The sequence below is a fragment of the Lasioglossum baleicum genome, chromosome 10 (genome assembly GCF_051020765.1).
Source record: "Lasioglossum baleicum chromosome 10, iyLasBale1, whole genome shotgun sequence".
Taxonomy (NCBI): domain Eukaryota; kingdom Metazoa; phylum Arthropoda; class Insecta; order Hymenoptera; family Halictidae; genus Lasioglossum; species Lasioglossum baleicum.
The window spans coordinates 9577999-9599734 of NC_134938.1; the positions used below are offsets into that span (position 1 = coordinate 9577999).

At 39.5% G+C, this 21736-nt stretch overlaps 1 protein-coding gene across 2 annotated transcripts in view; it reads right to left on the minus strand.

Annotated features, from left to right (window-relative positions):
• The window catches only part of Egfr (epidermal growth factor receptor), a 230640-nt gene that overhangs the window by 129503 nt on the left and 79401 nt on the right, over positions 1-21736 (minus strand). Inside the window, exon 2 of one of the 2 annotated variants that reach the window (XM_076431872.1) lies at positions 7371-17389. The exons of the other annotated variant lie outside the window; for it this stretch is intronic. The gene's annotated coding sequence lies outside the window, so the exon portion shown is untranslated. The remainder of the gene's footprint in view (positions 1-7370; positions 17390-21736) is intronic. 2 annotated transcript variants of the gene reach the window in all.

Consider the following 21736-nt stretch of genomic DNA (forward strand, 5'->3'; position numbering starts at 1 on the left):
TGGTGTCACGAATATATGTCACAAATATGGAATAACAATGTAATAAATTCGAATACAATTTTAATATTCTGCCTGACCGCGTTTACCTTCGACTGGTTACGTCACTTGATTCCCGAGTCTCTTGGTTATCTGAGAAAATATTTTGTAAGTCGTAGGTCTACGATCGATACGAGTTATATTTTTATCTGCGACCGTAAATAAAGCAATCGTAACGTGTATTACTCCCTAGAGTTTGTAATTTGATAAGACAGATAGCAATTTTTATTGTCTCAACACCTCTCTGACGAATCAGGCTCGTTATAATTTCCTTATGTCACGAGAACAAATGAACTCTTACGTTACATTTAATATATCTTCAACATTTTCTTGGATAATTGTAAATTCATTTACATTTTAGACATGAAGGTGCGTGCCAAGGCGATGAAGTCTATCGACTAGAATGTTATTGAACGTTAAACAAATTTTGGGTGCCAACACAGAGTGGCCCAAAAGTAATTAGCCTATCTAAAATGCGAATTTATTTATAAAAGAATGAATGTGAATTTTTTAAATGGCCCGGTATTTTCTGGACCACCCTGAAATTCAGGGCCTGAATAAGAGAGTTCATAAACTGCTTCGACTTTTCACCGATTTCCCGCGATAATGAATCTATTTCCTACCGAAGTAGACGAGTTAATAGTGGAACAGAGCCTGCCATTTTATTTGAACACATTGATTATCTAACCGCTACGAATTAGAGTTAATGAAGTGATGCCAGCCGTAGCTAGCAATATTTGTAGCGCAACAGGTGTTTGCTGCCGCTGCTAATTTGTACTCCACACTCTGTTCACACATGCGTATTGTAGTTCCACGGTAAATATAACGCGTGCTGCCGCATGCCGGTGCGTGCAGCTGTGCCTGCGAGCTTCCAGATTATCAGGTTCACCCAAATGATGTTAATTTGCTCTACATATCGCTAACAACAGTTTTTTCCTGGTTCCGATGCTATCGATGTTTAATGGATGTTCGAAATAAAGGAGCGACTTCCGGAATGGCTCGAATTACTGTTTTATTGCTGGGACTCCTCCGTCATCGAATGGACTTGACTATTATTATAATTATTACAAGAGCCACACAGTCTTTAGTTAAAAAATTAGAAATTAGAAAATTCTCAAGCAGAATTCATGTATAAAGTGAATATTACAACAGCCACTCAATGTCAGCTAAAAAATTACAAATTGAATAACAAAAACCCCTCTGCCATTTTCCTAAGCAAAATTCATGTAGAAAATGAATATTCCGACAACTACTCAATGAAAACTAAAAAATTACAAATGGAATAACGATTACTCCTCTGCCATTTTCACAAGCAAAATTCGAGTAAAAAAATGAATATTACAACAGCCACTCAAAATGTCAGCTAAAAAATTATAAATTGAATAACAATAATTCCTCTGCCATTTCCCCAAGCAGAATTTATGTACACTTCTAATAATAATTTGTTAAATGTATTGCAATTCTTCTGTAAGATATTATGAAGATGTAACAAAAATTATACTAAAGCCACCCTTTCTAATATACTAGAAACAAGTTCTACACATTTAACGAAGGTCAGATTTGCACAGCAATAAGATGACCTTCAAGGACCTCTACAAATAAAAATGATAAAAGAACTAGTCACGGAATATGGCACAACCAGACTAAATGAAAACAAACAGTTCCACGCTTGAGAAGAGAAAGGTCACCTTGAAACTCTACATAAACAAATTTGCCGACAATAAGACGTTCCCGTGAATCAATGAGACACTGTGTGTAATTGACATAAATCTAGAAAACGTGTTTTTTGAACTTGTTTGTTGCGAGTGTTCACACATCACGCGGAAACCTGATTCCTCAAAGTTCCTGCAACAACTCGAGTCGTTCGATCCCCTTTTAAGAAAGTCACTTCATTTGAGAGCGTGCGCGGAGATTGTTTTTGACTGGCTGGTAGGTGAGCCGGTTGTAATTGAGGGAGAAAAAGAATGAGAATTACGTGCATAGCGCCGCTCGTAACCCTCGGCCGTGGAATGTCAACGGTAACTACTGTCGTACGTAGGAATAATATCGGCTTCTTTACGGGTCGTTGTAACAGTACAAGGGCCCCGTGGTTTGTTCCCCCCGCAGCGCCGTGAATCGGGGCCCGGAGAATGTCAGGCCGCCGAGCCGGGCCCGTCCTGTGCATATACCTAATACCTACGCGCCGTGCCGTGCCAGATGGAGAAAACAAATAGTGTGACCGCTTAACTGTTCCCTGTCTAAAGTGACTTTCGTTGGGGCACGGCCCGGTCACGTGTTCAAACATTCTACGGGAGGGGACTGCTCTTGGAACGGGGTCACGGACCCGCGAGGGGATGTTTCGAACAGCACTGCACGGTTAAATTTACATTACTTAAGGGGCCTGTAGACGATCAATAATATTGTCGAAAAAAATGTTGGTTGACAATAATATTGAAGCTCCCGAATTAACCATGAATTAATTAATTGACAATTTGAGCCCCTGCTAAACGGTCAATATGCCCTTTCAATGCGCCTCGTCAATATTATTATAATAGGCGTTTTGACAATATTATTGATCGTCTTGGGGCCCCTTCACTGGTACGTCTGTCTCCTTCCTCTTCATTGTGTTCAAGAATTCGGAAACAAGCAGTAAAATCGTTCAACATTTTGATGTTATGTTCCTTAGAAAAAAATGACTCTTGCTAAACGGTGGGATTTTTTGTCATAAAAGTCTTGTTCTGTTTTATAAATTTCCGTACGTCATAAATTCAATCTGTAGTCTATTAGTGACCGATTTAATTAGTTCAAGGGGTGAGTATGTATCTGAATTTTTAATCTGAAAATAATCAGGTCACTCTGACGAATATATTCGTTCTTCGAAACACTTGGGTAGCCGGGTTTGTTTTACACAAGCACGCCGGACGTTTTATTTACAGTTTGCAAAGCTCGGCAATGGCGATCACGACGATTACCGGTGAAAAGCGCATACACGGAGCCATGGATACAGCGTGATTGTTTCACCCTGAGCGATACGTGAGACTCATGGAAACAGAATGTCAGCATATTCGAAGCTTTCGTTGAACTCGCAGCCGCCCAAACAATCTAATGTACGGTCGCCTTTCATCGTGGCTGCGTTTGATTCGTCTTACGATTTCGTTCGTTTGTAAACTATGTGTTAGAGCCATTTTTCAAGGATGTTGTCAATGGAAGGAAGTATGCCATACGGATAGCCTCGACAACATCTCTGATACTTAAGCAGAGTGTATTTAAAAACACTGAATATCTTGCAGTGTGATAGAATAAGAGTTAAACATAATTAGATTTTAGGGGAAAAATATCGTGGAAAGCAGAAAAAAAATGTCTCAAGGATACGTTTTTAGACATCTCAAGGTCATCAATGTTTTTTAATGTGGAATTCTATATTGTTGTGTTCAAAGAATGGAAATTGGTATAATAAAGATATAACATTATTCGTAGTAGTCGAGGTTATAAGATCATAATGTTACGGATCGTTAAATTCGTCTTGATCTTATCTGTCACTTTATAGTAACACAGACATAATCCCATTAAGAAAAAGAAAAATTGGTAGATGTGACCTTGAGAAGGAATTGTTCTCATTACCAAGAACATCGCCCTGTGCAGTATTTTTACTATTTGCTCCCAAAATATTTTTCACTGCCATGAATATTGACATTTCGATTATTAATAAATAGACTGCGGATGTTTATGCAATTTGCGATTTTTCTAGACGAACTTTCAGAAATTCGAATCGAATAGAATCTTCTTTTCCGCGGTACATAGTAGCCTTTTTAGATCCGAAATAAATTAAAATCGTACTAAATTTCGTCGTATTTTATATCCTAGAAATTTTTTGAAAATTCTCAGAAGCCATAATTGCATAAGATCTGCAGTCTACTAATAAACATATGGATATCGAATCTTTATGCAAAATACATAGTTTCCTTTCCTTAATTTTTGATTGAAAGAAAAATAGGAACAATTTTCTCCGATCGGTTTTCGAGAACCTCGTGAATATCCGTTTCGCGTTCCCAGAAGCAGCGAAGTCGATTCAATCATCAAAGCTAAACCAAATAATTTACCGTCACGTTCCCATTGGCTATTGAACGAACTTTCTGCTCGTTGGTTCGGTCGATTTTCCCGGAACAATTGCATCCGGGGTGAGAATTGCGCTAGCTGCTCGGAACGGTTCGCTACAGTGTTCACGGAGGAACACAGAAGACAGAAATGGTACCGAGAACGGCCAGGCGAAAGAAAAGCGAAAATCCGCGTTGAAACGATAAATGGCCGTCCTGTGCGGATCGTTACGGGCCACGTAATTATCGTTGCGGCCGGGCTAACAATACCAGCGACTGTCAAAGTCGGCGAGTGCAGCTCGCGTTAATTAGTCGACGCCCGCTAAAAGGCCAGCTACGTGCGAAACTCGGACGTTTGCACCTGAAGGACCTCGGGTTCCTCGAACAAAAAGGTAGAGGGGTGCAAAGCTATCGTTAAATATCCTTACATTGGTAGTTTCATTGAAACCAAGTCGTTCAAGCCTTTGCACTACTATTCATTTAACGGATGCAGTGGTTCGAATTTTCTAGACGAAATCTTCAAATGCTGTATACATGTAACAAGAATTTTAGGACACTGTTAATTTATCTTTGACTCGCTAAAATTCTCAAGAAAAGAAATAAACATGCATCTAACTCTTGCTCTTTTGCATAAAGATTTACAGTCTACTCACAAGTATGTAATCTCAACTGTTTCAGCACTTACAAAAATTTTAAAACGAGTCTCTAGCGTTATTTCTGCACTCTTGATTAAAAATAGACACTTTCAAGTTACTTTAGAAGTTTCGTCATTGAAAACACTGCATGCAATCGCTATACATAGTTGGGAAAGAAATTAATTTGGTACTTGAGCGAATAAGAAAGCTTCAAATCATCGTCCAACGAGGCTGCCTACGACAACCCGTAATTAATTTTTTACGTTCCCGGGCTGGAAGATGACAAATAAAAATGTTTAATAAATATCTGTAACGAAAAATAGACCGATACGAACGCACCGCGACTTAAGGGTTGACGATCATGAAAGGGTGTCAACAAAAATAATCGGGTTCTCATGTACTGTCGGGAGTATATCCGAACACGCGTCTCAGCGAACGAAGAAGCCGCAAGAAAATAGAGGAAGAAACACACCGTGGAACAAGCGAACCAACCAGCCATTACAGATCGCACTAGTCATTACCAACAGAACTTTCGAGTCTTCGGACTGAGCATCTGTCGGCGATAAAACAGTATCCGATCGGTATCCACTCGTTATTATCTGGTACGAGCTATGTGAACAAGTATGTAGGTATTCGCGTTACGGTAGACTCGTTCTTTCGAAAATAAAAGAAGTGAACTAATCGGGAAAATATTATATGTTCCCTGGCTGTCCTCTTCTGAATTTTCCTTCGATATATCAAATTAAATTCTTGATTAGACATTTTATTTGAAGAACTATATCGTAAGGAATTAAATCTTGAGTACTGTGAATAGCTGAAACATTTTGGGAATTGCAGTTCGCGAATGTTCTGGCTGCCCTCTTCTGAATTTTGCTTCGATATATCAAATTAAATTCTTGATTAGACATTTTATTTGAAGAGCTGTATCGTAAGGAATTAAATCTTGAGTACCGTGAACAGTCGAAATTTTTTGAGAATTTATTACAAAAAGTAAATGGCGACAATACGTGTGATGAAGAAAAGTGACATAAGTCAATTGTTTTAATCGCATATCACCAACTTAGGAATATAAAATAATCAGTTGTTATTTAGATACTCGGTTAATCGTCATGTACATCAGTTACAAAAAGTGCATCACAATTTATATATTTATTGTTATACTTTTTTTTAGAAATATGTATATATTTCATAATAAATTCATAATAAACGAACGATATGTGACATTGTCCGAAAAGGCGTGGTTTGTTACCGATTGGTAGAAGTAAAAGACACAGCGGGCCCACGGAGATTCTGTCCGCCACGAAGACTCTAAAATCCCGGTCTCTCGCCGCATGGGACCCAACTGGCCCAAGAAACGCCGGGCCTGTGCAACAAATGTCGCGCCGGGGAGCAACACTTCCGTCTCGCGATAGCAGAAAATAGTGGATCGAGGAATCCAGTGACAGCGCGGTGCGGCTAGATTGTGTGTTCCCCACGCGTTCAACGATCGATCATGATCGTAAATCAAGAGCCAGACGGAGCTACGCGATTCTGGATCCATGGCGAGAACGTGGTACATACACAGTACGTACAGAGGATCGGCAGAAGTGTCGCGCGGAAACGAGGTCGATCGTTCGCGCCGCGTGTTCGATAAATTATCGGCGATCGGGAAGAACAGTCCCCGAAACGGCCCCGAGTAATTTACGGATCAACGGTTGGGCTATGAATCAAAGAAATCGTGGAACGTTCGCGGTAAAACCGAGGCCCGACTTAAAAGCAGCTTTACGAGCCCCGCTCATCCAGAATTAGCATTCCTCGGGATGTTAACGCGCGAAAAAAGCTGCGCCGTGCGTAAAAGCGCGCGGAATGTGGAAATTTGTTCCAGCGAATTCCTACGGCTAAACCGACGATTCTCTAACTGACGAGGCAGCTTTGTGCATCCAAATCTCTTTGGGTTCTTTAATTTTTACAAAAAATGCAGTTTGCGACAGACTGCATATCTTTGTGCAGTTTTAGATACTTCACTGTCTGCATTTAAGCCCTGCATCAACACTAATGTTCTACAAATATGTAATTGCTTTTATGTATTTATTTTTTTTATTAGGAAATGTACATATAATTTATTATAGACTATAGTGAATAACGAGAACGTTAATTAACCGATAATCGCAGACATATCAAAGATATGAATTTTCATCGTAACACTATCATTGGCAATAGTTCTGCACCTCTAAAGTGTCTCACAGACAGTACACGTGAGATTGCGGGTTAAATCAATTTATAATTCAGCCGTTTAATGCAAAAATCATACGAGAATTAGGGGACAGACTAAAATTATTAACAGACGGACTAAATTAGCCACGCTAAAATTATATAATAATTATTTTATACATCTAAGGACGATTAAACCCTTGAGAGACGTAGTGTTAAATCAAACAGAGATTATGTAATATGTACTTGCTAAATAAACCACTTGGTTTAAAACAATAATAACTAAATAAATATTGGATTACATCACTTTTGCATTAAACAGCTCAATTATCTAAGAAACGGGAATACCCATTCATTATTTTGAACACGAAATAGAAAATACACCAATATAACGATTGGTAGTTTGATTAATAACAGAAACAGTTTTTGGACTCACCGGTCGTCGCAGCGTCCATCTTGATCCCCATAAAAATGTGCCGATTTGTCCGAGATTGATCCTTAGCGGCAACAGGACGGAAACTGGTTTCCTTGGGTTTAATCGTGACAGCGTTCCCGAGGACAAATTGCCTACAGTGCGATAGACAATAGGGCCAGAGGCGTGGTACGTGTGTCGCGAGTGAAACACTGAAAATTGCTCCGCCTGGGGTGAAATTAGAGTCTCTCTTGCGCGCAACAGGCGACGCGTCGTTTGCCGTGTAATTTGTTTATCGGATCGGGAACGAGCGGCCCCTCGAGCAACAACTTGGGAAATTATCTCGGCAATTTATGTGAAATTCGTTATGCGTTACCTTCGACTTTTTTCAAGCGATACAGCCCTCGAGGGAGATGCAACCGACTAACACTTTGTTAACCATTCGCCTTGTAATATCGTGTTATCATTCAATTCATCCAACAAAATCTGGTTATTCTCAAGATAAACTAAATACTTGTGCGTAGGAAAATTTGCCATTGAATGAATAAATTGACGAATAGCATTCTGAAATTTTGGACTGTGTCTAATTGTTCGTGAGATAGCCAATTAAAAAATTTTCAAGCAAACATGCTATATGTACATGTCTTTTATAAATTGAACTAAAATAAACACTGAAATTTCAGAATGAAATAAGAATAATTTTCATTAATCTAAATATTTTTTCGAAATGTGATGTGCCCCCCTCGCTGTCACGATTAAGACTGTAATTTCCACTCAACCTGAAACAATCCACAAGTGTAATACGTTCCAGAAATCATCGCCTCCCTCGACCTACACCCCTGGAAGAAACACACAGTTTAAAAAAAATGTAAACAGCAGCTCAATAAGCCGCGGCCATAAAACCATATCCAGTTCATTTACGCTCCGGTCGAAACGATCGTCTCTCTGATAACAATACCAAATCGAGCATCTGCGGGAAAGAAAAAATGAAGACCTGAAAGTATTACCGCTGGAAATTACCGTCACGCGATCGTGCGCGATCATCGTCGAGTCTCAATCACCATTGTAAAAATTAGTTTTTTCCACGGATCGGCTCGGAGGGTTCGCACGGTCAGTGAGAATCTCTTGCGGGTAAAACAACCGGGGAAAAGAATGATTGGGGGTTGCGAGTGCTTGTACAAAATTAAATGGAATTTGTACTACAATCTTCTGTGATAAAATATCAAGCACGTACCATTTTCAGCGTATTATGATTCTGTCCGAATAACGTTCTATCATCTTTGAAAGGATTTTGTGTTCGGAGTCGGTTCAACCCTTTTATGGACGAATACCGTTAGCAGTAAAAAATAATTATTTTCAAACAATGTCAAATAAATTATTTCTAAATCTGAAAATTTCTTTTGCAATTCCGCAATGTCTGTCTGCTCTTTTCACTCTCTTTGAACTATTTTTTATAAATTGACACATTTTCTTGGGAGGGTATGAAATTTGAGAAAAGAAACCTGCTAAAGTTCGAAATAAAAGATACACATATTTTTAGAGATATTATAAACATATTAGGTTGGGGAAGAAATCCATCATTTCTCCGCTTGAGATAACGTAAAAATAATGGATTTCTTTTTCCCCAACCTAATATTTCAGTGTTCCAAATTGCTAAAGAAATTTATAATCCTTCAAAAAAAGGTAATGTTACATTAGCTATGGAAAAAAGTAAAAAAGGAACTTTCTTTACAATACTTTAATCACTAGACTGCGGATTATTATGCATTTATGAAGAAAGGGTTGAAGTTAAGGGTTGAAATGAATTTTTATTTAACTACTGCTTCCCACAATCGATGCGGAATATTTTTATTCTGCATCAAGATCCGCAGTCTATTAATTACTTGCTTGAATTTCTAAAAGTGTGTGGCACGTGCTTGAAATTTCGCATAAATTGAAAATATGTTTATTCAACGTGCACACGTTTGCAAATTGGCTGGACGACGCGGAGGGGGTAGAACGTCAAAGAATATCCTTGAATAGAGTACCAGAGCGAGCGATGCCAACAATCCAGAATATTTGGTAGCGCAGGATCGATCGCGTGGAACGGGACTCGGGATTCAAATGAAAATCCCAAGGTTCGAGCACGGAGGTTCGGTTGAACGCGGCATCTGCCGGGATCCAGGATAATTATTTACGTCAGATAGGATCTCGACTGGAGTTCCGCGGCGGGAAACAAAAGAATCCTCCAGAGGGATGGAAGGATACGAGCCGAGGGGTTGGGGAGATGGAGAAGGGTACAGGGTCGGGGAGAAGAGAGGGGGGGGAGGAGAATTCCGAGACAGGCTCTCTCTTTCTCTCCGCGTTTCACGTTTCCCTATGGACGACAGCCGACCGCGGCAACTGGGACCTTGGCGGAGCCAAGGGTCCTGGCTAAGGATCCTGAGAACCTAGCCCTTCTGCGGTTTTTTCCCCCGATACGGTTAACAGATATGAGACAATGGGTTCGACCGGGCTCTATGATGTCTCGAACTCGAAAGGAACTTTTATGGCCGACGGTGATCGTTATTCTTCATTTCTGATGTTATTACGACGGCATTAAACGCATGTGAAATATAGAGGGTGGCTGACAGGTCGCCGTGTAAAACATCGCCGGTAACATCTAACAGCGCCTCTACTGCTAAAAATAAAACCGCTGGCCCTTGTAAATAGCGGGATCGTATTGTTAAAAAGTTGTAACTGCACCCTGCACGCGGGATTGTTGACGTACAGTTTAATCAAGGGACTGGAGAGAGGTTACACTTTAGTTAATTCAGTACAAGTTCTGTTTCGCAGAAACGCTCGACGTTTCTTTGAAAGACTCACTCCATTTTTGTTTCTTAATATTGTCAGATTTTTATATTTTTAGGTTATAATATGTGTTTCTCAAACATATGGAAGTGTAAAGGCTGTTTGTTGAATTAAAGGGCGAGTGAACAATTGTACGACTACTTCTGCGATATACAAACAAATTTTTATCTTCTATAAACATTTTTGTGTATCCTCCTCGTCTTACTTATAACTAGACTGCGGATCTGTATGCATTTATGAAGAAATTGGTTGAGAGAAATGTAATACAGTAAGAAATTTAAGAATATTGTAATGTTGTTTTAAATCTAACAAAGTCATTGTACGGAATGAAATCAATTTTCATTTTATTCCTGGTGCTCGCAATCAACGCAGAACATTTTCATTTTGCACAAAGATCCGCAGTCTACTTCTAACTTTTTAACAAACGGTTTCTGAAGCCATAGTTGAATAATAATTGCTCCTACCAAAACATTGTAAATATTTTCTGAAAGTGATAGACAAAATTTAATCACAAATTTTCTGTACAACTGAATACAATCTTTTTAAAATGATCCGAGGACGAAGTACAAACGCATCGACTAGTAGTCATTTTAGAAAGATACGAAAGTTCGTATTTCGTTGTGGAAAAATTCCGGCAGAAAATTGTCGGACACCCAGTACGTGAGCAGTGGACGCGACTATTTCGCCAGGACGGAACGATAATTCCCACTCGCACATTATTATTACCTGGCTTAATGAAATACTAGCCTGTAACCGAGCATTCTGGCCGCGCGTTTATTTAGTGGACGAAATGATACGTCCTCGCACGCGAATAATGAAGAATTATTCACGGAAGGGTTGCTTTTATACCGCGCGTAAAGTCGCGGTGCGGCGTGCGGTTGTAAAACCTTCGGCGAGGAGCCCAGCCGGAATAAACGCATGCAGCGGAGCAGACGTTGTAAACAATGTTGCTACAAACGAGCTTGATAATTGAGGCGGTTCTTCGCTCGCATACCCGATACACGTGTACCGTTCGGTCGCGTCGTAATTCCTTGACTACGCGATGAAGCGACGCGGGACGGTGTCCGCTCCGAAATTGCCTGGTTTGTTGTAAACTTGTCGATTTTGATTTAAACTCCACCCCTACCCCTCCCTATAAAGCGGTAACGCCTTGGGGAATTCGTTTGCTTGTGTTTACGCTGAGTAATGTAATTGTGTTCAATGGTAAATTATATGGTCAAAGCCAACAAGTGGTTGAGATAATGATTCATGCATTTATAAATTGAAATTCTGGAGTTAAATCTGGAGTTAATTCTTAATTCTGGAATTAATTCTGGAGTTAAGCCTTATAAATTGAAATTCTGTAGTAAATCCTTAATTCTGGAGTGAAGTCTGGAATTATTTCTTAATCCTGGAGTTAAGCCTGTAACATATCGGTGGCGCAAACAGTCCTTAGAAAATGCAAATGAAGCAGCGAATAAAAACGGTGCAAAGTGGATATGGAGTGAAATACACGGAATAACATTATCTTTTTATTGAAAGACGTCAGGAGAGACGTGGATTCGATAATTGTTGTTCCACGTTGAATCCAATTGACCAGTTCTGATTCCTTTCGGCTCCACAAAGCGTCTTGACGACTATAGACCCGGTAACCGATGCGCTCTTATCAGCAGCGGACTTGCTAGACTATCGCGGAAAGAGTGTCGACATGCTAAGTGAGAGTGCGCCGATTCCGGAATATCCAGTATTTCCAGTATCGACTGTTGGCGCCGCGCGATCGATTATAAATTCCAAACACGGCGATGCGATTATATAAGACCTGTGATCGCTTAATTACTCTAATGTTCAAAGCGCGGAGAGTAATGGAACGTTTATTATTGCGACAACCGAGTGACAGGAAGCGGGTCGTTTATTCAAACGGGGCGGTTCTTAATTATGGTGGTTCGACTATTTCTTTTTATTCTCGGAAGACAAATGTTTTGTGTATTTCATTGGAAATTCCAGCCTTCGAAGTAGTGTGCAAAGAGACTCGAGTTCGCAGATCGTGCGAGGCGTCGCCAATTTGTTACTGACACCATTTTGTCCTATTAATTTACTGTATTTAACATTTTTCAACTTGTTGAATGAATTTTAAGAATTTCCTGTCTTCTAGATCGACTTGTATGAAATATTTGTTGAATCTTTGTATATAAAATTATACCAAAAGATAAAGATCCATTGTGTCTGTGTTGTTTTTAAAATTGTTGAATGAATTTTAACAATTTCCTGTCTTCTAGATCGACGTGTATGAAATATTTGTTGAATCGTTTTATATAAAATTGTACCAAAAGATGAAGACCCATTGTGTCCTATTAATTTAATGTATTTAACATTTTTAAACTTGCTGAACGAATTTTAATAATCTCCTGTCTTCTAGATCGACGTGTATGAATATTTGTTGAATCTTTGTATGTATAAAATTGAACCAAAACATGAAGATCCATTGTGTCCTATTAATTTACTGTATTTAACATTTTTTAATTCGTTGAATGAATTATTTGTTGTAATATTTGTTGAATCTTTGTGTATAAAATTGTACCAGATAATGAAACGTGTGCTTGTACGTTTCTCGAAACGTGTCTTGTCACTTTCGAGGCAACGCTCCCAATAAACGATATCCTCCACATTTAATATGTTTAATTACCAGATATGTTTAAAAAACCAGCCTAATTTATGATCCACCTGTTATGGAAACGCCAGACACTCAAAGATATCGCAACGATGTGGAACAACTGCCAAAGCATATCCACATCGACCCGATCAACCGGTTTCTCCGATAGCTACGCATTTTCTATTCGATCTCTGTAAAAAAATTGAGAAAACACGCGTCTTCGTGTCTCTCGCTCTAGAACGTTTCGCAAGTGCCTTAATAGATGGGCATTAATGTGCTCGCTCGGGGTTTCGTACTTTAACCAACTCTAATTAACCGTTTGAGTAAGCCGCTGCACAGACGAAACATTTAATAAACGGCTTCGGAACCAGTTCATATGCAACGTTAATCGTAATGTTAGTAACTTGCATCGACAAACTGATCAAACAATAGCGCTATCTACGACCTGGCGGAATTAACATTAGCTCGTTTAATGGAGTCTAAATGTTCATGAAAGTTACATGTATTTTCTCGTCATTATGGTGTTTTAAAGTTGTGAATATTCCAAGCGTTGAAACATGATTTTTACGTGAATCTAATTAGTAGACTGCGGATTTTATGCATTCGTGGCAAAAATTAGGGGCTGCAATTTAAAACAGTAGGAAAGTTACAACGATTTAAGTGTGCTAATCTATTTTTCTCAGCTTGTTAAAATCATTAAAGTAAGAATTAACTGTTTATTTGTACTCTAGTCACTGCAATTGGTGCAAGCAATTTTTATTCTGCATAAATGAAATAAATTTCGACTAATTCTATTCGGTTAAGTAATACCAATATTTTTAATAATTTTCACAATTGCTTTTTCAAACTTTTATCAACATGTTCGTGACTTTTTTCAGACTGAAATAACAATGAACATTTTCGCTGGAAGAAAGTGTTTGCGCGCTTTTATGACGAAGAAATTCGAACATGTTTTTTGCCAGAAAATAAGAGCAATCGTTTGGCCACACGTAGAACAGTGGACCGTTTGAGGGCACTTAAAACTCGCGGAGGCGTCGACAGGAGGACGTTTCGGGGCACGAGGGTCCCGGTCGAAAAGTCGGGGCCCGTGTCCCGAACAAAAGAGAGCGGCGTTTCTCGCTTCTACGCGGTAACCACGGGAAGAGGGAGGTCCTGCGGCTCTCAGCGTGTGGCGTTGTATCCCCGGGTTGTAAAACAACTTGTAAAACGTGCGGCCGAGATGCGTTCTGTCAGCTCCGGTTCGGTGCCGTCGGCTATCTACAAGGCGAATCTACGCCGTACCCGGCGAAACCGACGCTGGGCCAGCCGGACACCAATCCGAGTTATGACGCGGATCTCGCGCGACCATGATTTATGCGAAATATCGACTACTATGGCGACAGGTGGCCGAAAGAATTGCCTTTTCTTAGCCAGAATCCGATCCTTCGCCACTGGCTCCGCTTTATGCAAATATTCTACCGTAACAGCCACAGCCAAGTCGATTCTTTTAGCATATATCGAAAATACAGCAGGTTGAAATCATACTCATTAAATTTTATAATCGTATTCGAGAAAATAAGAAAATTGTAGTTCATTTAATCGAACTCGTAGATGCTCTCGTATGTGAGACGATATAGCGTGATGTTTTTACAGCTCTTTAAAGACAAGATCGTAAAATCGCATTTTTGTAATAAGTCTTTTTTACTGTTCAATATTCCTCTCAATCTTCTTTTCGTTTCAAAATAAAAATTTACTGTATGTGCGATGCAAGCTGAATACTTGTCAAAATATTATACATTCAATTTGAACATCCTACGTCTAATGGAAAATCGATTAAGCTGCGGAAGAAGATAAAAATTTTGAGAAACTGATAAGTAAAACTGCGGATTTTCATGCAAAATAAAAATGGAACCAGAACGAAATTTCGTTCTTCCTTCAATCACTTTAATAGATTGTTTTTGTGTTAAATTAAATTTATTTTCTCTCTGATAAGTTCAATAGGTCGAAAATAGTATAAAAGTATTTTTAAATTCGTTTAATGTTTTTGATGTTTGAAAGTACACCTACTCATTTCTATCATAAATGCATAAAATCCGCTATCTAATAATAAACGAATACTCTTAAATTCTTTCAATCTTTTCACTGATTTAAATCGTAGCTATTCATTTTTGTTATAAAATCGGCAGTCCACCGATAAGCAAGACACGAATCGGACCAAAACAAGCATCCCTAACTCTGCTAACATCCGAAACATCCTTTTTCCGAAAGACGTGATTCAACAACCGGAAGTTCAAGTTCACAGCGAGTCGATCGATCCTCTTAATGTTTCGCTACATGCACGGGTTTCGCATTAAGTTATTGCAACTTGATCACTCTACCATGTTAAGGAAGCATGAAGTATGTGCCTCTTCAAATGCGACTCGCTCAGCTGGATGTTAATTAACCGGCTGGGAGTTGAAGTTTTTTGGCGGAGTATTAATCTTTTTGTTCGGTGTCGTTAGCGGCTTTCGGTTTGAATTATGTCATCGCGGTTAGTCCGCCGTGTCACGGGATTATTTACTGCTTTATAAATTCATACACGAAATTGATATTTGCGATGCAGAAGGCAAGTGAAGCACAGAGAGTAAGTTCGATCTTGTAAGCTTCTCTGGAACAGTTAAAAGCTGAGTAAGAAATTATGAAATTATTAAAAGAAAAACTTCATTTTTATGCAGTTTTTATCCTAGCAATGATTAAAAATGAAGATAGACCGTTTAGATTTTATATTGTAAAAACCTAAGCTGACAAGATGGACAATTTCTAAGTTGCACAAAGATTTGTAGTCGTCGTCGTTACAATATTAAATCTAAACAGTCTATCGCTAGGATCTTTATGCAGAATAAAAATTTTCTGGTTCAATTGTGAGAACTAGAAATGGCACAGTCAGTTGTACGAAACAGAAACTACAGGAAAGTGGATTTCCTCTTTGCATAATTTTAATAACTTGAGAATAACGTAACCACATCATTAAATTCTTCTAATGTATTTACAGTTTTGTATTTGGCGAAGTGATTCTTGTCAGAAACACACGAATCCGCAGTTTTAAAAATTATATTAGAAGACAATGGTTCCCCTCGCGCCTGCCGACTGATTTGATGCTACAGGTTGACTGATGAGCACCGATCAATCTTCTTCCCCGTGACTATTCCTCGGCCCGAGTCTCACTTATCATATTAATATTATTCAAACTCATTTTTCACGAAACCCTCCTTCCTCCATAAGCAAACCTTTCCACGCCGGCGTCCATTTAAAGGCAAACGGCTCCGTGACGCTCTACAAAATCGCCGCAGGAAAAATAAATTAAGTGCAGACGCATGTCGCGGCCGGTGGACAATTTTGCATTTGCATAAATGCTGGCCGCGGCTTACTTTAACGCGATCGTGCTCTATAAACGTGCATATAAATTGATTTCCGTCGTCGTGCTTCCTAAATCCCTCGATTCTGATCTCTCGCAGAAACGAGTCCTGCTCTAATCGTCATTAAACCTGTTAAACTCTATTAGGCTGTTTTTTTTTTTGTTAAAGCACGTTTTGAAAGTTGAAGAACAACGAAATTAAAGTTGATCTATTCGAATAAATTCATTTTTCGTATTGTAAAATATTACAGAAGAATTTTTGTGAAAATAATTTCATTCAGAAAGTATTGTCTGCATAAAGTCAACTTTATCTGTCGAGTTTACAAGGCGATGCACGTAATACAACTAATCTGTGTAATAAATAAAAAAAACACATTGAAGTATCATTACGAGTGTCTATACTCTACTAATTGTAAAACAATACTGGTGCACAGATTATTAAAACGTATTAATACATCGGCATGTATTCATAAAAAGGAATACAACTCGCTGAATCTATTAATAAGCGGATTAGATAAATCTCGGGGTTTAATTTTTCAGGACTAGCCGGCAAGAATGTGGATTAGCATAAGTCCGGGTCCACGATAAATTTTCGTCGAAAACTCGGGCCCACGGTTTAATGGTAAGTCATAATTTATAATCGTTATGCATCTCGCTTGGACGATAAAGTGGGAGAGAACCACCCCTCGAGATCCCATCGGAATCCCCACACAGATTCCAGGGCGGAGACAAGTCACCTACCGAACTACTCTCCGTGGAAAAAGGGGGAAAAACGACACCGATCCTTCCGCCATTCGGGGCCCCGATACGGCCCCGGATAATTCGTTAAAATGGAATCGCGTCAATCTGGGTCTGACACGTGTATATCCCCCTGTTAATCTACCCTCCCGATCTAGGAGGCCATTACACAAGCAAACGAACCAACCTATCTCGAGGACGCGGGGCCCCGTTCCGGAGGCCCACGAAGTATATTATGTATACATATACGCAGGCATATTCGGCGCGGCCCGTTCCACGAACGCTGCTCTCGCGCGACCACCACCATCAGGCCCCCTTCAGACCCCCATCGGGACCCGTTTTGTTTTTAAGTGCCGGTTTTTCGGGCCCGCTAACGAACACCGATGGTTATCTTCTCGGGCCCCGGTGCATTACCGTCCTTCCTTGAGGTCAGGCCCCGGCCTGCGGTCGAGAGCCTCGGACGCGTGAACTCACCTGAAACAAAAAGAACCGGGGGAACGGATTTTAGTCGGCGAATAATCGCGGATACCTTTGGCCTAATTTAATTGGTTGTTAGCAAGCTCGTTTTAGGGGCCGTGCGCGATTATGAGAGATAACCGGCAAGGTCTTGCTGTTGCCCCGTGAAACAGGCGAACAGGATCTTATTAACCTTACCGGATCAACATGCTTCAACTCAACGTTCCTACGTGGACACTGTCATAATTAGACTGCGGATTTTTATGCATTTACGAAGAAATTAGCTGGACTTTCAACATGGAAAGACTATTAAGGGATGAAATGAATTTTTATTTTACTACTGCTTTATACACAATCGATGCGGAATATTATCGTTTCGCATAAAGATCCGCTGTCTAGTTACAACACCGTCCGCCAGGGTGGCGACACCCTCCTGGAACACTTGCAATTAGCCATTGGATTTTTTGGGTAAACTTTACTTTACCGGACTCAAAATTTGTGCCTTTCTGCTATAAATTATGATGTATGCGGTATGTAATCCAGTAGATTTGTACCCGGGGCGGAGACAGATCGAAGTTTCGATCCTGTAGGATAACTCCTGAACCATTGATCCTACAGGATCGAAACTTCGCTCTGCAGCCACCCCGGGTACAAATCTACTGGATCACATACCAAGTACATCATAATTTATGGGAGAAAGGCACAAATTTTGAGTCCGGTAAAGTAAAGAGAAGCCTATTTTTTACAGTTTTTTTCTGACTAAATATTAATACTTAACACCTGTGCTGTACCATTACTCAAAATATTGTGTACATTATTAAATATGTTGGTACCTAATCAATTACTAAATGTTTAAGTACTCTATGAGGTGTTATATCAATTTGATATTCACGCAAAGAAACAATTAATATAGAATGGCATTATTGTAGGAAGGAAGGGATGTTTCGTTTTCAATATTCATTTTAAATATTCAACAGGAATCCAAACAATTTTGCAATTCAAGTCTGCTTCTCTACATATTTTGCCCGCTTTCCAATCGAAGCACAAATAGAATAAAGCTGCACTGGAATTTCTTCGGAGCGATTCCGTAAGAACAGGTACCTGTTTTACGTAACGAAATGATTAATCGCGATAATAAAACCAGCAAGATTAAAAAGACGTTTTCATTGAAATATTGTCTAATTAAATGCAGGTTGCAACGTCCTGGGAACTCGAACGAACCGCGATTGTTACACATCGATCGGCGGCCCATTCTCTCCGCTGTCTACAGGTAACATTAACATTTATATTAACCTTTCATTCATCTGCCCACTAACTTTTGGAGCATTCGGTCTCCGTCCCACCCATCGGTCCCAACCTAACCAACCCCTCAGATTAGCGAAATAATTTATTGCACTTTCTCTAACCACCTACATCGCGTCTCTCTTGATCGCGAAAATGATTAAAACGCTTTGTATATTATTTGGAAACTTTATTTGCTCGCTCAAATTTCTAATCTTTTTTTTAAATTTGCTCCTCGGGCTTCTTGCTTCCTTTTTCGGTTTTCGAGAGCATAAACAAATGATAATTTGTATTAATTCATGTACCATTATTTCATAAATAGTATCGATTGACGACGTATAAATAATATTGGAGTTTCAAAAGAATTGAAACTCTTATTGTTCTATTTTCTATTATATTATTGCAGAATTTTATTATTCAAGCATTTAAATAAAAAAGTAAATTCAATATTCTAACATTCGGTAGTGTTAGTGTTAAAAACATGAAAAATTAATTTTGTTTCAGTCTTGTATTTAAATAAAAAGGTAAATTCAATATTATCGTCTTTACATTTCATATCGGTAATTTTTGACGTTCGATTCTGTTAGCGTTAAAAATACGAAAAATTGTTTTTCCTGGGATGTTTACAGTTTGAAACATTCCTCAAGTTTCCAATGATGGGAAACTGCGTGCGGCAGACGCGGATTCGATTAAATCACATTAAACTCTGCACCGCTCTCGTATTCAGGCTTTTAATAATTTCAAATTACCCGAAAAAATAATTCCCTGACAGCTAAATAATTGCCTTTACGTTGATATTCCGTGCACTGGCCATAAAGTTTAAGATGGCAGACGGTGATAAATCTTCGCTGCTAAGTATACAGAATGCATGTCGCCCGACAGCTTCTCGCCGCAGCAATATTTTATTCAAATTTTAAGTTATTGCCCTCAAGAAAGTTGCAAGCGTGTTGCATTGCCCGATACTCCTTCCCAAGTTGCTGATAAAATTATGTCTTATCTTCGCTCATTAGTTCTGCACCAATAGAACGTTCCTCGTTTGTTTCTACAATTGCTGCGGAATCAATTCATCGTCCGTGTCGGTAATAAATTCAATTCTTGCAATGGAAGTTCAAGATGATAGTAGGAAAATGTGCAATGTTTATATTGTCGTCGGAGTATTAATAAAATATCAATTTTCTTATACGATGTACAAAATAGTTCATATTCAGATAAGGTTTAATATAAACATACATTCTGTATTATTATTGTAGAAAGTCACATTTACTGTTTTAGGCTCTTTGGAAATATATTTTTATAAATAAACAGGGATGCCTTGAATTTCCAATGTACTTATGCTACTCATTGCATATCATAATACGCGTAATGTTTATATTGTTGTCGGAGTGTTAATAAAATATCAATTTTCTTCTCTGATGTACAAAATAGTTTATATTAAGATAGGTTTTAATATGAACATACATGAAATACAATGAAAGTCACATTAAATGTTTTAGTCTCTTTGAACATCACGATACCTCGCAGACGTTCGCATTCATAAAATTCGACGAATATCCGCGATTCCTCGTTCGGACGACAGCGGATTGTCGAATTTAGCAAAAGCTCTCGAAAGAATGGCCGGGAGCTGGCCCACGGCCGAGAACAAAAACTCTTTTGATGTCCTTGGAGGAGAAAAAATGGAATAATCGTTGGCTGAGCGGCCCCAGCCCTCCGGTTCATGGCCGATCCTAAGCGCGGACTCATCCTTGGTCCGCAGGATCGTATTTCTAAGTGTTTAAAGCGAGTTTAGAAGCGCTTGTCCAGCGTTGTAGGTTGGACGTTAACGGTAATCGGCGGCCGTAACGACCTCCGCAGTGGGATTTTATCGGCCGACCACGAGTAAAACATTCCGAGCCGGCTCATTTCGTCCAGTGCCTCCTTCCGTGTCCTTGCTGTCTTTCCGCTAATGGATCCTGGTGGTGGAATCCCCGAAACAATCTGAAGATCACTTCCAACATTTATGTAGTCAGAGATTTTAGTCGAACTTCGCATTTATGTGTCGCTGTGTGGGATTCTTCAAAAATATTCGGCAAAAGTGCTCCTCACACTTGTGTGATTTAACACAGTGCTGAAATTTATGTGTGCATGGCTACTTCAGCTCTTATTTAATTAGGTATTCGAATGCTCTCCCATTTCTCTCATTTACTATAATTCTTTTAATAATTTTCTGTGTTTAATAGGCTAATTGTTTTAGTAGTCAGCCATTTAAAATAAAGAATATAATACTATTTTCTAAATTATTAATGTATGAGGACATGAAGCTATTGGAAAAGACGAGTAGCCTGACTGTAGAGCTCGTTGGGTTCTGCATGTTGCTAAAAATGATTAAAAAATATATTACACAGTCGCAGAGCACGTAAAATAATCGTGACAAGGTCCAAGCCAGCATTCTTTCTCGGTTTTCTGCGTTTCGCAACGGTAGGACAAAAAGATTCTCAGGTATTTAAAACGCAGCTCCAATTCGCATCGACCGAGCGAGTAGCTGCAACGCAACTGTTCGATATTACGTATCCACGGAGGAATTCGATGTTAATTAAGAGATCGTTCCGCTAGATTTTCCTCGAATAAATTAGCCCGGTACGATCGAGTTCGCGAATGCTTTTCAACGGATCGTCAGAAGCGGCGTTCTCTAGATCGACCTGTGCTTCCGAGCTTTCGTCAATGGGGTTCGCTATCGAAAACGGGGAGAGAGAACAACCATTAATCCTCGAGAGAACACTCACTACCTATCTACCGGCGTTCTCATAAAAAACATCGCTCTTCTGCTGCCCCCACCCTCGAACGTCGTTGATTTCTCCTTTGTCTTCTTCTTATTTCCTCCTCCCTTTCTTCTGTAAAGTGCATCGAGGCCCCGAGATCGAGACGCGGAGTTATAATTGCCTACTCGGCGAGTCCGACATTCCACGTGCGTTAAAGTTATCGCGGCTGAATCGCCGCGTACGCCATAATGCTCCTTCTCTTCTCTCGGCTCTCTTCTCCTTCTTCGTTCACCTTCGACGATCTCTTCTTCTTCGATGCTGCCGTTGTTGCTGCGCCGGCTGCTGGCTG